The sequence below is a fragment of the Dermacentor andersoni genome, chromosome 7 (genome assembly GCF_023375885.2).
Source record: "Dermacentor andersoni chromosome 7, qqDerAnde1_hic_scaffold, whole genome shotgun sequence".
Taxonomy (NCBI): domain Eukaryota; kingdom Metazoa; phylum Arthropoda; class Arachnida; order Ixodida; family Ixodidae; genus Dermacentor; species Dermacentor andersoni.
The window spans coordinates 147,948,509-147,962,996 of NC_092820.1; the positions used below are offsets into that span (position 1 = coordinate 147,948,509).

The 14,488-nt window shown below is 50.0% G+C and overlaps 1 protein-coding gene across 4 annotated transcripts in view; it reads left to right on the forward strand.

The window, feature by feature from the left end:
• The window catches only part of hth (Meis homeobox homothorax), a 369,843-nt gene that overhangs the window by 163,561 nt on the left and 191,794 nt on the right, over nucleotides 1–14,488 (forward strand). The gene's annotated exons all lie outside the window — the stretch shown is intronic.

A 14,488-nucleotide genomic window follows, 5' to 3' on the forward strand; every position in this document is an offset into this window, starting at 1 on the left:
GACTGCTCTTGAGACGAGGCTCAGTAGGCCTTTTCGGCATCTATTCGGGAATAGTTGCTCGACAGCAAGGCAGGACTTTTGAAAGGATCAAAAAGACCCAAGCCAGCTCCGCAGCAAGCTTCGAGAAGGCGTCCTCGGCAAAAACGACCCAAGTACGAGATAACTATACACTGAAATACACATCTGTGGCTCGACAGTGACTTACCGGCGCTGAGGTTGGAGCTCCAAATTCCAAATAGAGAAGTTTGGTTCTTCATTCTCTCAGTGATAATCAAAACTTTAAGCGAAATGAATGAAAAAGTTGTGCTTGAAAAGAATATATTACTAGTTGAAACGGATTTAGTGTTGCTCTTAGTGTTCATTTCACACAGCTCCAACCAGGCTTAATTCACCGCAATATTTTTTTTGTTTTGTTTTTTTGTCTATGAACGAATGAATGGGTGGTTCAGTCGATCAGTCAATCGATGTTCGGCGTCTGAATTGCATTTTCACGCTTCCATTATGCGTCCGCACCCTAAAGCTAATTAATGCGTTATGTGGGGCGTTGATAATACAATTACTTAAACGTAAAGACGACAATACACACTAATTATGTTATTATTCTTACGGCTGTCTTATGTAATGTTACGTTGGACATGTTGACTCATAGTTCTTTTGTTTTTCGGCAGGGGGGTTATACGCCATCAAATATGGTATACATCGCGGTGTCGCCGTATTTGGGCACTAATGTAAAATTAGGGAGCCTTGGGATTGGATGGGTGGGGTGACGGAGGAAAGATGACAGCTGAAGGCTTTCACGGTGCGAAAACATCGCGTGTGTGTGCCTGGAACAAGAGGGGGGGGGGGGGGGATTCGAAATGAACTTTCGCACAAGTGAGCGAGAGAAACAGGAGACGACGGCCACGGCTAGGTATACTCGGTCACGTTCGGTTAATGAGGGAGCCTCGTTAAGGAACCGTACGAGGCGAACGTTGAGCGATGGAAATAAGAAAACTGTCGCGTGTTGTTGCCGGAATGGGCGCGCTTGATCACGTGGTCTCGCGTGGTTCGCTACAGGGCCACCGTTACAACGGGCGCCGTTACACAGGAGTTTATGATAACTCAAAAGGAAGCTAATTACTTTTCGAAGGAAATCGGGATGCCTTAGAACACGCACCTGTAAAGCGAGATATAAGAAGGGAGAAGGAGCATGTGCTTGCTGCGGTAAAGCTAGGGAAACTATGGAGCATGTTTTATTGGAATGTGAAGACGTCCACACAGCGGTCGATTTAGGCTCCACTGGCCTCCTTGAAGCCCTTGGGTTCAGCGAGAACAGTGGAAGAGTAAACATGTCCGCAATAGGGATTAGTAAGAGGCGATTGGAGGATTGGTGGAAGAAAAGTAGGGAAACGACAAAGAACGGAGACGTAGAAAAGAACAGTTCGCAATAGGGGATCAGAAACTTTGGTTGTGGCAGTTCATGGGGGTTTTTCTTCTTTTCTTATTGTTTAAACCAGGTAGGACATTAGGCAGTATAATAGCAAGAGCTTGGTGGCGCAACCCACCTCCCCGTTCCAAAGGGGACGCTCATAACATCCATCCATTCAACCGAAAGTTCGTCTGTATTAGTGAACTGCATATCAATACGGCCTGTACGAAACCGTGACAGGGGTTTCGGTAACGCCAGCAAAGACGTCTTGACGGCACCGGCTCGCCCGGACGTAGTGGATTTTGACGGTGTCCAGTCGGGACTAGTTAACTGGTTGTCGGTGAAGTTGAAGCTTAGAGAACCTATGCAGCGCCTAAAAGGCCCAAGTACTACGAGAAGATGCCTTGAAATCGATGACGTGAACCCATGAATGATCGAAATCATTAAATATAAGAAATTGGCTGAGCATGCACTCCCAAGAAGAATTGTATTTTACGATGCGGTTAGTCCTAGCACAGTAACGCTTCGGGTTCAAGTGACTTTCTTTTCTTTTCTTTTTGCAGAATACGTGATTATTCTTAAGCCCTATTATAGATGTGGTTTAATCCCAACGAGAGGCACGAACGGTGGCATTCGCAGACATGGGCTTGATTTGAATTAGTTTTCGTTTTTCAGCATATTTACAGGAATCCACAAAAACAAAAATTGTCGATGGGTCTTTTCTCGCTTCCACCTAAACATAGCGTCATAGCACCATATGGCACCGCGTCTTCGCAATGTCACACGTTTCCAGCTTGCTTGCACTTGTAGTTTTCGAGAACCTTCTAAAGCCAAAGCATGGTGCTTGTCAGCTGATGTTAGCGTTTGAACGGACTTTCTTTCTTTTTTTTTGTTTTTGTCGGCGCGCTTTACACTACTTGGCCGTCATTTCGGCCGTCATCAACGTCTGCAGCCGTTTGCAGCCAATACAATCCTGACGAGAAGAACGTCCAAAGTGTGATCTGTGGCCACACGCAAGCCCGCCGTATTTCCACTTTGGCAGCGGGCTTTTCTTCTGTCTTCTTACTTTCCGTTTTTTTTTTTTTTTCAACTCTCCAGAGGTCTCTGGCAACGCTGCCGCTTTTTGCTCTTGTCACAGACCGGTGCGATGCTCCCTGAAGCCGTCCGCCCGCCTCCCTCCCTCTTTCGCTCGGGGGCCTCGGGTGCGCGGTAATAACATCTCGGACCGTCGGGTGTTACAACGCGCAATGAAGATTAATGGACCGACTGGCAGCAGCGCGCTAACCCGCGAGAGACGGGCAAAAAGAGAAAGAAAGCTTACAACAAGCGCCACCCTCCCCCACTTACCCCTCCCTCACATACTTCCACCTCTCCCTTCTTTCGCCCCGTTGAAGGAGGAGGCGTACGATGACTCGAGAGACGACTGAAAACGGCGGGCTTTCCCTTCTTGGCGAGAGTTCGGCAAGAGTGTTAGGAAGCGCCCCCTTCCGACGGTAGCGGCAAGAGAGACAGCTAGGCTTTTCGTCGCGGAGCTCCAGCGCTACCTCTTGCTTGAAGGAGGAGGAGGTATGCAAGTCGAGCAAAGTGTGCTCTCGACGAGCTTAAAACCGTGCAGCGTTCGTTGTGAAAGCGTGAAAGCCCCGGAATGTCATCGCCCTGGAAGTATTTCCGTGGCAAAACACAACCGCCGAGCTTTTCGTGGTCCCTACGAGAGCACCCTCGTGAGACAGAAAATCAGGTAATAGGTACGCGTGCGGGTTGTAGACCAATGAAGCGAACGGAAACTGTTTCATCCTAGTTTTAGAAGCCCATACATTTGTAAAATTAAGTCCTTCATGAAGAGCGCGCATTTGCTGAAGCCGTTGTGACAACACAGATTATCGTTTGCCACAAGTCGGCTCAGAGAAGTAGTTCGTTGGCGAAGCAAAGAATTGTCTATTCTGTGGACACTGCGTTTCTCACAATGATTACTGCTGCAGTAGCATTCCATTTGTAATAGCCAGCAGTTGTTAGGCTATCCCCAGTGGCGTTCAAACGAAGAACAATCTTACGTGTCGCTTCTGCAAACACTCATGCGGTCGTATGGACGATGAGATGCATGCCATTGGAGCTGCTTAATGCTGCCACTGATTCGGTGCTATGGAGTCCTTGTGCATCTTCATTTTCCTTTTTGTGCGTTTGGTTTCATGGGCTTGCTACAGCCTGTGTTATTCTCATTGTTATTGAGCGGGCATTTCGAACGCCAACCGGCCTGAGGCAGAAGTGCTGTCAAGGATCGGTGCTATATAAGCATTTCTGGCACTTTCTTCCTGGTACCTACACGTGCACTGCACCATATTACTCCGACTCTGCGTATGACCGTCTGAAATCGGGATAAAGAAGTCCGAAAGAAGAAAGTCAGTCGTGACGAAACGGAAGGAAGGAAGGAAGGGAGGATGGAAGGTAGAAAGAGATGGGGTCTTCGAGGCAGAGGCGACATGCGGGGATCAGGACAGTAGAGGACGAGGCTAAAGCTTAGGGGGAGGAGAGGAGTAGGTAGGTGGCCCCTGCTGACGTTGGTGCTGCTGCTGCTGCTGCCGCCGCTCTATTTTGCTGTCGCGGCCTAGGCGCCGTGAATCTTCGTTAGTCAGGCAGCGAGGCTTGCGTTTGGCCGAATCCCGGATCGCCGCTGTAGCCCCGGAGCCGCCAGGCTTGGCGGTGGTCTTGCCTTCTTGTTTCTTTCTTTCTTTCTTTCCTTCTTTTCTTTTGTCGCTTCCGGATCGCCTTACCGCGTCTTTCCCCTCTTCAGCTCTCATCTGCGATTCCTGGTCGCGTTTCCCCTTCTCTGTATCCGTTTCGATCCGTGTTTATGTATCCTTTAGCCGATTTTGTTTACCTACTTATATATCTCCCGTGTTTGCTGCGAAAACGCTGTCGCCTTGCGTGATTTCGCTGGCAGCCGGATACGGCGGTTCTGCTAGGAAGCACTGGCTAAAGAAAGAGAAAAATTGAAGATAATCTAGATTAATGCACTCCACTTGTGGACCAGGCTGATCCCACGGCGTGTTCGGAGCGCGTGCGCACCTATGCTGTCCCAGTGTAGCCCTCGGAACCTTGTGGCTGCACTTGGGCAGTTTTTATGGAACTTGCTGTGGATAAGGCCAATGTTCGTTTCATCGGGAGATTTTTTGGAAGCATGTTGGGGAGAGTTGTATTTCCTGAACTATGCTGATATTCTGGAATCTCTTTATGCTCACTTCCCTTCCTCCCTGTCGCCTGTAAAACGGCTTTGTCGTGGTTAAATAATATAATAGTAATGACACAAAGAAGAGGGTTCTCCGAAACACGAGCCTTTCTTAAGGTTCTGCGACTTAATTCTGACGTATAACGAAGGTTACCGAAGATGATAGTTTAAATGTGCACTGCCCGTTAGGTCAGTTCTAGAACGTCTATTCGAAAGTGAAACGCTTCGCCGCTCAAAACATTTGAGTGCTATGAGAGCGGTGTTTCTCACATTCCGAGGAAATGCAATGTTTGTCGTTGAGGCTCGAGCTCGCTGATATCCACTAAACGACGCCAGAAACACTTTACAAGTCCGGTTCTCGCTCGTTTCCTCCGCCTCTCGCACCGTTTTCGGCAACGGCTGTTTTAAACGGAAGCCTTCGTCCACGTCTCGCCATCTGTCGGCGATGGCGTGAACTAGCCGCTCGGGGAGAGTCTGGTTGAGGTTAGCACAGCGGGGCGTGTGTGAGGTATACATACGAAGAATTGGATTGGTCACGCGTGTGCAATCTGCGGTGCCATCCATTTGCTATCATTTGAATAGGGGAAGCATCGCGTGCAGCTTGCAGCCAATGCATCGGCCGTCACGCTGTGTGGTGTTTTCGCTGCTCGTGGGAGCCTTTTGATGCAGAAAGCCTTTCCGCTTTTTTGATTACTGGCTGAAACCGCGGCGCTCGTGTCAATATTATTTGGCTGTCTTCTGGTAACCTATTGGCCCATTATCGAGAGACTGAATAGGGACTTCCTTTTGTATAAACAGGGGGCAACATTGGTACGTTGCCTGCTCGCTTCGATCACTTCCTATGCGTGTGCTATTATTCAAGCACTTGTACATTGACCCAAATCTGTTGTGCGCTGGATCGACTCGATTTGATTGATTGACTTGTTTGTTTGCTGATTGGCTTTTCATTGCGGATTGGTAATGGCAACAACCCGGAATGTGTCACCGTCTTTTCCACAGCGTTAAATTGTTAAATAAATAAAAGTAGTTTGATCTTTGTTGTACACTGAGGCCAAGTTGCGCGCGCGTGCGTGTTTATGTGTATAGAAGTGTTTGATGTTGAACTTGTTCTTGAGTGTCGAGGTCCTGGCGTTTCCGTTATAATACAAAACTGGCTCACAACCGCGTTCGTGATTCCTAGCTTGTTCGTTTCATCTCCCATTCCTTACAAACAATCCTATTTGTTCGAATCCGTGTTGCCGGCGATGTCGTGTGGGACGCGATTGTTGCGCCAAGGCCGATTGAAGTGTTTGGAGAAACGCAGCGACAGTTGTGACTTAGCAAACACGGCTATATGTGTCTGTATATGCGCGTGCAGTCGCACCTGGACATAATGAACCCGAATAAAGCGAATTGCTCTTTATATCGAACACGCGAATGTTACCGACCGATGCTCACGTAAAATAACTTCCTCATATAACGAACTAGACATTGGATACATTGAATCGAGGTATCGAATCGAATCGACATTCGAATCGAGTAAAGCCACAAAGGAAAGTGGGCTGTGAATTAGGTCCACCCAATCTCGCGCAGCGAGAACGCCATTCCAGGTGGCGCTACGAAACAGTTCAAGGCACAAGCAAAAATTACTGCCCGGTATAAGCGTAATTTCGTCTATACAATAAAGTGATTTTTTTCTTTTGCCTATATTCTGCACTTGAGATGGTGAATCCGTAATATAAGGAACACATCACAAAAGTCCGTTTAAGTTCGCGATAGGCTAGTTCGGGCATATCGAAATATCTGATATATCGAACAAATTTTATCGCATGAGCCTGCTAGCGTAAGCCTGCGAGTTCGACTGTGTACGAACGGCGGATGAGACCCAGAGCACGGGGACGATAGCGCATGCATGCGAACCAGCCAGCAACCGAGCTGCGGGTTCTAGACGTAGGCAAGCCACGGTCGGGAAGAAGAATGACGAGGAGGAGGGGTGGTGCGAGGAGGGCACTCTGAAGGCGAAATGGGCTGAGTTTTCGGGGTTGGTGGGCGCACGGCTCGGGCATCTCTTGGTGCGGGCGCTCTCCGCGAGCTCTCGGCTCGGCGGCGGGTCGCAGTCACTGGGGCCTACTTTATCTTGATAAATGATCGCTCTTTCATGCAGGGCCTCTTCTCTCTCACACCCGCGCTGTCTTTCTATCTGCATTTGTTTCTTATCTTTCCTATCCCGGCGGGATCGTCGTCCCTCCTCTGCACTTCTTCTCTGATCCTGGTGTCTTCGTCTGTCGTATATAGTCTATAGGGGTGCCTTCGGGGCCGTCCGGCCCGTGCAGCAGAGGACGCGGGGCGAAGAGCAGACGACGCAAGAAATTTGGTCGTCTGCTCCTTTCTACCCGGATTGCCTTCTTCTGCTTGTCACTCGCCGCTTAACGTCGCTTTTTTTCCCGTGCATGCAGCGGACGACTCACTAAAAGAACAGACGACCCAAGAAATTTCGTCGCCTGTTCTCTGTACCCGGCGAGCGCCTTCTGCCTTTTTTTTTTTAGACGCTGCTTAACGTTGCCTTCTCCCGGGCATAGGACGCCGAAAAATTCGTCGTCTGTTCTTTATACCCGAAGACCTGTTTCTGCTGCCTTTTTGCCGCTGCTTATCGTTGCTTTCTCCTTATATTTTTTCGTCTCTTTCCTTTAGTATCCCCTGCATATAAACGCACACGAGCTCGCGCTGCTGTTCGGCAATAGAGCGTGGTTGAAAGAAGAGACAGATGGGGCAAAAATGTAAAAATAAAAGAGGGGAAGGGGGGGCGTCGGGCTAGGTTGGGCGTAAAGAACCCCAAGTTCTCTATTTTCGCGCGCTGTCGGGCGCGCTCCTATAGTTTCGCGCGCCGCGCGTTCGTGGGTGATATTCATTCCGCGCATTCGCCATTCCCAGACCGACGGATTTTCCCTCCCCTCATATCGTGGGGTCTTTTACTGCAGTTTCCGTTTATTTTTTTTCTTTCTTGTAATGCGTTGCGAGTAGGCCATATTCACTCGTCTTTATATAGTTCCCGTCCGCTCTGTCCTTATCTATTTTTTATTTTCGTTTGTCTTTCTATCACGAGACACCGGCTTGATTTTCCTTCTCGCGTTGCTTCTCTCGAAATCGTCCACTTAATCGGACTACGCTCTCCTCGCTTATATGCAGTACGGCGGAGAATACAGAAAAGCGAAGCAGCCTGCATTTTGGTTCTCGAGAAAGAACTTGGCTGAAATTGAAATAAAGATTGGCATTCTACCATTACTAATGTACGGGGCGGAAACCTGGAGGTTATCTGAGAAGCTTGATAAGAAGTTGAGGACCGCGTAACGAACGAATTAACGATAAATCTTATGCGTTACGTTAAGGGACGTGAAGTCTGCGGTGTGGATTGGAGATCGAACGAAATTGACATGAACAGGGAGAAGCGGGCACTTGGGCATGCCGTGTTATACATGGGGCAGATAATCAGCGACATATTTGTGTTATACAGAATTGGTTCCAAAAGAAGGGAAGCGCAGTCGACGGCGGCATAGAACTAGGTGTTCTGATGAAATCAGGATTAAATCTGCAGGCATAAAATGGTGCCAGCTAACGCGAGAGACAGGGGATAGCTGCAGATCGTTGGGAGACGCCAGCGTCCGGCAGGGGACGTAAATGTGACGATTAAAGGCAAGAACGTCGAGTCAAAGAGCGCGCAACCACATACTAACTTAACGAGACGAAGCTCACGCTCCATCGAAACTGTGTGGTAGGAGTGAAGTGTATTATATCTTGTATTCTTAGGCAATTAAGAGCAGTGCTGCTACTGGAGCCAGTTCATGTTGCACTGTGACCGCTAGGTGGCAGCAGCAAAGCTTTCTTTTTCTTCGTCTCACGGCGAGAGAGAAACTGTGGATCAAGAGACGGCTTGACGACGACTTGATAACGACGACTTAAAGATGACGATTATGGTTGCGATGTCGTAGTGAGACAGGTGCACGAACGGACAAGCAAACCTGCAGTTTGCAGCTCTTAAAGGTTAACCGCGAGGAAGTTTCACTTCGGCTGAACATGGTTATCAGTGAACATTATACATTATTGAAGCGATTTCGGCAAAACTGCATGGCCCATAATTGTCCAGTTTTCTTAGTAGCAGTTCTCGAATAACGCCACGCGTAGCAGACGACGCGGGCTTTGTTTCACAATTGCTTCTGTTTTACTTATTCTGCTGCGCACATTATATAAGAACGGGTCCCATTGGAGCACCTCCCTGTATATTGTACTCCATCTGTATATCCTACTTATCCTACAAACCTATATGATCAATAAACTCGGAACTCAAATCAGATGGTTCATGGGTATGACCTAAACGGAATCATCACGTCGCCTCCGAGATTTAGCGCTGCGGGTGCCGCCCGATCTCTGAGGTCGTGCCGAGGATCTCGTCATCTGTTCCCAACGTTTCTTGTGTGATGTTCTATTTCCGGCGGGCGGCATGTATCTTTTTTTTCGCTGTCAAAAACAGATTTTCCTTGGCGACACATCCAATCGTACTTCAAAGGTGCAAGTTTGCATAGAGGCTGCTGTGTACGGCTGCGCCACCTGAAAATAGGCGTTTTGTGCGCTCCACGATGTCGTTGCAGTTGGCCTATATATAAAACTGCTTTCACCGCGACAAGTTGGAAAATATCCTTGTAATCGCTGACATATGCCATTTGGGCGAAGTCCAAATGAAAGCTATGGCTATTTGGAAGAAGGTTGGAGGTGAATCAGTGCTTCCAAAAGAGTAAATATTTCTCTCTCCGTCTCTCACTGCCAAGATGGCCCACGAAAGTAAACAAGGCCCTTACCCCCTTGCACACTTCAGCGCATTCTGCTGCCTCGGTAGGCGACAGAAAGTCGCCTAAACGTGGGGCAGAAATCAGGGGCACGGTTCTTCTTTCCGCTTGCATCCTTTATTTTATTTGTCTGTTTTTCTTCTTTTGCCTCTCAGACTGTGAGCGGTGGCGGAGGCCGACCGAGACTTGTTTTCAGTGAAAACATTCCTCCCTCGGAGGCGCAGCTCTGGCTCGGAATGCGCGCGTACCCGTCCGGTCTCCCTCGCGCAGAGGACCTCACTATAGTTTTCGGAGCCTGCAAACGGGAGCCTGCAAACGTGGGAGAGCGAGACAGCTGCAGCCTGAAAACAAGTGAATTAAAAAGAAAACGATGCCTAATGAAAGGACAGATGGCTGGCGCAGTGTCAATAGGACCGGGAACGGACCTGGTGGAGTTCGGCGAAACCACGGTGGCTTCGCGGGTCGGACGGCGTCGGAACGTTTCTCCTTGCCGCTGCTGGCACGTCCTTTCGCAAGTGGCTATTGCCTTTGATGTAAGATGACAACACTAACGTAGTTGCTAGGCCAGCAGTCGTCCATTGTAGTACCGGCGACTGGTTGTACCACAACCGCGCTATGGCAAACTGGCTATGTTATATGTAGCTAACAACGCCGTCTATCAACAATGGCAACATTGGAAACTGGTTACGCCTGGGTTTGTGGCTACAAGCATCTGTTGCATTTGCCGTCGCTATATAGCGACACTGGTAAAGTTGTCAGTTCGAGCACGCCTTGCCATGTACTGCATGGTGGCAACTGCTTATGCAATGGCTGCAGCATGTGTAGGGCGTGGCAGCTGGCAGAGCCATTTGCCATGGCTCTCAGCGCTGTCTAACAACACTGGCAACACAAATGGTGTGGCAAGTGTCTATATTGTATTTTCCATAGCTATAGCGACACTGGTAAAGTTGTCAGTTCGAGCAGTCTTAGTTTGCAATGGTATTGCAGTGTCTGGAAGCTAGCCGTGCCATTTGCCGCACGGATACCACTGCTGTATAACAACCCTGGCAGCACAGGAAACTGGTTATGCCTGTCTGACTGTGTAATGGCAACTGGCCTCGCCATGTGTCATAGCTAACAACTGCCTATATAGTTCGCCCAGTAGTCGTTCTACGTATGTAGTTCCAGTCTTTTGTGTATCTGGTCTTGGTTTCATTCTCGGCAACTCACCTTGAACTAACTATTCGGCTGTTTGTTCTTTGACCTAACTGACAGCTATAACGCGTTCACGCAACAGCACACGAATGACACGTGCTCGTTCACTCATTCGATCGCGCTCAAGCGAGGTCGCAAGTCTCGTCGTCCCTGCCGTGGTGGCCGCATTGTGCAGGGGGTGGAATGGCCAAAGCGCTCGTGTAATGCATTTTTTTCTTCTTTGGGTGTTCGTTAAAGAACCGCAGCTGGTGAAAATTATTCCGAAGCGGCCTCCCTCCCTCCCTCGACAGCATCTCTCGTAAACAACGAGTTGCTCCGCTTGCTGGCCTTCAGGCACTCAAGTACGCGTATATATGTACGCACGGACGAAGAACTCGCAGTGTTCCGAGTGCTGTCGTGGACACCGAAGAGTTTCCAGGTGAAAGTCAAATTGGCCAGCTTGTCATCTCTGGTTGGCTAGCGGATACGCCAACCCTGATTGCCGCGCCAACATGGCTGAATTTGGCACGATCCAAAATACGAGTAGTTCCTCTGGTCTTCGAACTGGGAAAACGCGTACGCTGGTTCGCCGGTTATCGCAGATGTGCTTGCTATAAACTAAAATCAAACTTTTGGCAAGTGAATGTTGCTGAAATCCGCGAGGTGGAGAAAGATTCGTGAAAGGGGGGGGGGGGGATAAAGAAACTCATCCAGCCGGCCTTACGCGATTGTCGGTTAAGTACCTCTACGAATGTCTTTTTTGTGTACTTTCGAATGAACTGACTCAGACACGTTCACTAACCCTCTCGCACACAACCAGACAAGACACACGACGCACTACAGGCTACGCAGACCGTGACTCGGCCAAGCGAGTTGCCCGGGCTGGTCTCTCCGCGGCAATTTGGCCGGGTTTCCGCCCGCTGCGCCGCCGTTCCCTGGTCGGTTCCACGCCCCGCCATTTTTCTTCGAGGTCAGATGCCCGTAGGGGGGCGCCACGGTGGGAGCACGGAGCGTCTGAGACACCAGCGCCCTCAGACGGCACCTCGCTGCGACGGCGTGTCCGCGGTGTCCGCGCGGTACATGCATACTCAACCCGTCGTCTCCTCCCAATGAGGTATACGCACGCCAGACGTCCGCTGTAACTAACGAGCCCGGCTGTGGGGTTGAAGTGGTGGGAGGAGTGGCTTTCGCGAGAAGGGTTGTTAGTCGTACACGGGCGCTGTATTACGATTCGCACCGCTTGGCAGAGTCCATTTCCAATCGCGCCTGCGGTTGGTTGGCGCACAATTTGAGCACGCTTTGCGCGTGCGTGTGCAGAACTTCGGTTACCCCTCTCGTGGCGTCATCCGGTGCTTTCTCCTGAAGAAACCGAGGGATGGAGGGGGTGCTGCCACGAAGCTCTTTGCCGGTGGGGTATAAACCTTACGAATGCAATTTCGGAAAGTCTGTGGGTCGTCTGTAGAACGCCTGCACACCGCTGCGCCTTGTTATAGGATTGTTCCTGTGTGCCCGTGTAGTCCGTGGGCTGTCTGTATAACAACTGCAAGTACACTGGTTTAGAAAGAGGAACGAAGCATTCATAGACTGTTCATTAATTTAAATTCGGAGCAGGTGGGCTTCTCAGTGTGCGCTCAAGTCACGGTACACGGGCGTTTTGGTGCTGTCTCTCCATCTAAATGCCCATGGGAGTCGAACCCGCGATCTCGTTCTGAGCAGCACAGACCCATAGCATCACCGGGGCCGTCCCGGCGGGTACCTGTCGTTACAGGCCTGCACCACATTTAGAAGTGAAAGTTGGCCGGGGAACACACCCGAGGCGTATTACGAATTTTTCTAGCTTGCTGCGTAAGGCAAACCTTGTAGTACTATGTATACGCTTGTTCCATTCTTGCGCCTCGCTGCCCTCTTTTCTTTAGCAAACCGTTTTCTGCACTCATATATTTCCGGGCGCACGAAACTGAAGAATCCGCGGCTGCTGCAACGCTTCTGGCGTAATTCCCCGTCTCCTTATCTTTATCATAATTTTTTTTCATGTCCAAACAGCGTCGGCGCAAGTGCACTAAATAGAGCGACGCGTCAGCACAAAAGTGTCGCGTCGACGTCGCCCGCCCGCCCCGCCTGCCTGCGAAGCAAAGCTGGCCTTTATGTACGCCCCTCCGGGCATCCGTCATTATCCATTTTCGTCGACGCCATCCCTCCTCCTCCTCCTCCTCCACCTCCTCCTCCTTATCTCATTCTCTCAGCTGCACCTCCTTTCCCCTCTGGGTGTCTTCTGGCTCCGGCGCCCCGACGGCCAGCTGATTCTCATCAAGGCGGCGGCGTTCTGTCAGCTCCCTTTCGACTCTTGCCTCGGTCGTCATGTGTCGTTGTCGTCGTATAGTCATCGTGCTTTCTGCCCTCCCCTCCTTCCTCCGCCCCGACTTCGGTGCCCGAGATATCGTCGCCGCTGCACTTTCCTTTCGCTCTGGTCGTCGTAGTCGTCGCGTTCGCCATGGAAGCCGAGTATACGCCCCGCCAGGCTCTAGGTTCGTGCCTCCGGTATAAAGTGTCGCGCGAGGAGTGAACGGCCTGTCTCCTCCTCGGTATAGAAAGGGTAAGGAGGAGGGGGTACGCGCGTGGCACTCGCGAAGAACCCTACTAGCTTCCTTGGCTTCCTGGTATGCGGGTGCGAGCGATATGCCCTGATGACTCGCTAGAAGGGCTTTAACTTTGCTGCTGTAAGAAGAGCGCGACCACGGGAGGAGACACAGACACGATATTCATCAGCGTTCGCCGTCTCGCCTCCTTCGTTAACCGTCGTCCAAGTTTATATGCGATGCTTACGACGGATAACGTCCAACTTGCCCGCTTCACCCTCCTGCTAACATTACATTGGGCACAACGCAAACGACGGTGACATCGCTTGCGAGGAAGCTTGTCTATACATAAACACAGAGGCGTGTGTGTGTGTGTGTGTGTGTGTGTGTGTGTGTGTGTGTGTGTGTGTGTGTGTGTGTGTGTGTGTGTGTGTGTGTGTGTGTGTGTGTGTGTGTGTGTGTGTGTGTGTGTGTTTTAATATTTAGTGATGGGAAGGTATGTTCTCTAGCACTTCAAGAAGGAGGCATAAGATCGGCACAACGTCAGGGCAATTTTAGACGCACATTGCTACACGTCGGCCATACATCGCCCTGCTTCCTGCGTGCTTCAGTTCGTGGTTGACTGACTGAACGTCTCCGATGATGCCGTATTACAATATTACAACTGTGACCGTTGTCATAGTCAATTCGAATCTGCTTGCACGGTTTGATGGGATTATGTTCCTGGGGGATTCACAGGCTACAGGATAGCACGGAAAGTTGGGCGAATCGGTGAAATACTGTTGTCCATAATGTTACCAACTTACCAGCTGCTTTACCAACTGGGTTGTTCAAGCTGTTGTTACTGACGAGGTCATAGAACCTGGACACATGGTACCACCTACAGTGGCAGGGAGACTGGGGAATATACGTGACAGTCAGCCACTTACGTAATAAATAAACGTAGTTGCCTACGCGTACACATAATACTGAAGGACAAAGCATACACAACGAGATAACAATTTCGGAAGGTATTTGCAGACAGTGTACAGAAGGTAGATCCTTGCACTCAGCGTTCCACCTCATGTTCTTTCCCCTTGGACTTTTCAGTGTACTCGGAAGCTCCGGGTACATTCGTACACCGATACAGTCCCACGTCCTCGGTTTCACTTAACTGAGCAATGGGAATTTGGGTTAGCCCAGCGAGTGTAATTCTCTCGATGCCGAAAGACGGGTATATACGTGAGCCAGGTTGTCGAAGCCGCGGTCGATCTACAAGCGGGAAACGGGAGCTTCCCATATTGCGACGTCT